At 40.2% G+C, this 3,495-nt stretch overlaps 1 long non-coding RNA gene across 1 annotated transcript; it reads left to right on the forward strand.

Annotated features, from left to right (window-relative positions):
• Window positions 1-236: 236 nt before the first annotated feature.
• On the forward strand, window positions 237-866 carry LOC109943146 (uncharacterized). Its single transcript, XR_002265835.1, has 2 exons — window positions 237-451; window positions 525-866. It is a non-coding gene; the product is annotated as an uncharacterized lncRNA (long non-coding RNA).
• Window positions 867-3,495: the final 2,629 nt, after the last annotated feature.

Genomic DNA, 3,495 nt, shown 5'->3' on the forward strand with positions numbered 1-3,495 from the left:
CGACGCAAACGCGTGCACCCGTGCGTCCACGTCGGCAAAAAAAAACATGTGCGCAGGATGTTCCATCAACGGACGAGATTTCTTCTCAGCCTCCCCGGGCCGCTGTAGACGCCTGGAGAATTCTAGCAATGTGCAGTTCATAAAAAAATCAACTCTTTTCTAGAAGGGCGTATAAATAGGCATCGCGTGCCTAGCGTCGGCTACCGTGACTGCAGCGTCGGCGGCTGGGACCAGCGGCGGCTGTGCGTCCCCACTCTAGAAGCTTCGTTCGTCTTCACCATCTGTGCAGGTACCATCTGTGCAGGTTATTAGGTGAAAAACATTGTAGCCTTTTCCTCCCCAACAACACATACTCTTAGCTAGGGTTTCAACGCATCTGACAGCTGAAGCTAGGGCGTCGCCACCATCAATGTCATGGCACTCCCGCTCTGTTCACCAATCGCATCGACAGGTAACAGTCCATCATCTCCGTATCACCTCCTTGGATCCTCCTCCGTTCGGTGACTTCCACAGCATGCCGCCAGGAGCCCTATCCTCAATCATGTCTTTCCCGCCGAGCTACACACCTTCATGAGCTCACCCCCTACTCCCACAAACGACGCCGGGTGACAAGGAGGAAAAGTAGTAATGACGACATGCAAACTGAATAAGATTATGTAATTTGAATACGATTCTAGAGATGCACACGCTCTGTTCATCAATGCTGCTACGTTTTGAAACTTCAGCATTTCATTACTGCTACAAATATATGTACACAGTAATATAATCTCTAAGCTCCTCATGTTGCTACATTTGTAAACTTCAATATTTCATTACTGCTACAAATCTATTTACAGTTCCAATTGACTATGGTAGCTTTCTTGCTTTATGTTCTTGCCTTACCAGACTGAGCTAAAGTTTTATTTATTAAATCGTGATGCAATGTTGCATCAATGCTGGACTTCGACATTTGAATTTTACGTGCACTCTGGTTTTTATGTTGTTTACCGTCCATCTTTCTCCTAATCAATAAAATGCTTTGATTACTATTGACATAATGTGAACTTCAATTTATATGTTGTTTATTATCCATCTTTGGCCCTATCCATGAAATTATTTAATTCCTGTTCATATAATACTTAGAAGAATGTTATGTAAGCCTCGAATTCTCTAATTTGAGTTGCTATCCAGTTTAACACATTAATTCAACTCGCGCAAAGCGCGAGCAAGTTACTAGTAATGAATAGAGGGGCTCAAAGACTAATATAATCAGTGATACTCAGACGCACCATTTTTATATTTCACTTAATTTCCCTAGTTTTAATTAAGTACAGTTTCATAAGAGCTCGAACAAAGTATTACATAAGAAAATATTCAGGTTGTCTTGGTTTGCACAAAGAAAAAGTTCATGAGCTAAACTGCTGCTAAACCCTACAACTTTTTTAGTGCTTCAATTCGTAAGAGTTCATACATTTCTAGTAACCACCATGGTTACTGCTTACTCGATGTAAACAACTATGGCTCTAGTCCACCTTGGGTCTCTCTTGGTCTAGACGTTTGTCGTCGCTCTAGAGTGTTGATCGATAGTTTGATGTTCATCTCCAAAGGATGGATTACGACAAGACTACACATCTAAAGGTGTTGTTTGGTTGTCTTTGTCGGTGACAATGTTAATGGAATTAACATTCAAGTAATCGATAAGGCTCAACCAATCCCCAAGTAATGTGTTACACTATTTACATAGTGAAGTTGCAAAAATGATGAAACAAACAACACCAAAGTGTTAATCCATAGTGGACGAATGGTTATTTGAATTCGTTATCTGTTCATGATGTCTACGCTGAATACAGAGGGAGGGATTATGTCCTCGTCTATGTTCCCTATTTAATTATCTTCTTGATCTTTTTAATAATGGAAAGAAGATCTGACTTTGTCTTCTTGAAAGAGGAACCAAACCAACTTTTTATAATCAAACTTTATTGGGACAGTCATAAAATTTTGACAAATCTACGAACATATGGTTAATACATTCCCACAATATTTAGGTGAGATGAGTGATTGTCAACGAGTTGATCAGCTTTGTTTTAGTGTTGATTAATTTTAACATGAGTTTTGGTGTATCTACAGCTTGTGGCACGCATATGTGGAGCACAGAGATGGAGCTCAACGGCGAAGATAAGGTCAATAGGATTTGTGTCGATGCACTAGAAGTGATGTAGAAATGGTCGTCAAGACTTAGAGTCGAGAACTAGAGAAGCCGAAAGACTAGCTATGGTGGCTGATGTCTGGGGAAATCGAGATAAGTAGTAGACTGTGTTGACCAAGTCAAGATAGCGATTGACCAAGTCAAGCAAGGACAATGGAAAACTTGGTGGTTGCGCAGTCTATAATTATCAATGACACGGGTTAAGATTGTTGAGAATCAGCTGCAATATTTGTAAAATATTGGGAGGAGAATACATCAACACAAAACGTATTGTCCGACTGTAGTTTACAGGAGAAGCCGTAAAACGAATGACAATGGCTGTTTCTTCCCCAACTCTACCTCATTTCTCCTTCATCATCAACACCAACTGCAAGGAAGAAGAAGCCAATGGCTAGGGCATTCACATCCAATTAGACATAGGTAGTGTGTGCCTCGTCAGGGAGCAGGTGGGAGCTAGTTGTTTAGCTCCACCCATCGTCATGCTCAACGAAAGCGTGTTTTATGACAAGCTTGGAGCATGATGGCGCGACACGAATTTGGTTGAAAATATGCTGAAGCTGGTATAGTACTTAGAACAAAAGCTTTATTAAACACAATTTAGGCCCTATTTATGTCTATAGATTCTCACATGGATAGCGAATGACAATGCGGTGGAGAGCCCATCTTAGTGGCCTTAGTTGCTTCTAAGAACCATGCAAATGACAATGCGGTAGAGATGGTATTCCTCATGCCTTCCATGCATAATGTGTATCATGATAATGAAGGTGTTGAATTTGTTGACCAAGGTTCATTTTCGTGTGAGGGACAATAGGAGGTGTAAATGGAAGTTTAGAAGTGAGCACCTGTGGATGTCGATCTATATATACATCTTCGGACTTGGCTTTAGCTTATCTATTTATTTCTATCCTTTAGACTTCAAGCTTTAGAGCATGTACAACCCAATTAAATGAAGAGTTTATTAAGGGGTCTCTAGTGGGCTAAGTGATAAAAAATCAAGAGACTGACTCTTCGTGAAAAGCTCGTCTCTACACGACTCTATATATATAGTGTCTTGAGTGCATTTATGATTTAGGTGCTCAAGATTGTATCATATAGTCTTTTAGCTATCTCTTGTATTTATAAAACCGATCCAAAGACTAAGGGTTGTACATGCCCTTATAATTGACTAGAGACATAAGTAATTTAGTACTAGTTTAATTTCTTCCCTGCTTTTGTAGGATCAGTGATCATTCAATCTACTTTCCACAAGACTCTTTGAAACAAAGGAAATGTTGTCCCTCTTTCTCTGCAGAGTTGGCACTGCATTTAGA

Source organism: Zea mays, chromosome 10, assembly GCF_902167145.1.
Source record: "Zea mays cultivar B73 chromosome 10, Zm-B73-REFERENCE-NAM-5.0, whole genome shotgun sequence".
Taxonomy (NCBI): Eukaryota; Viridiplantae; Streptophyta; class Magnoliopsida; order Poales; family Poaceae; genus Zea; species Zea mays.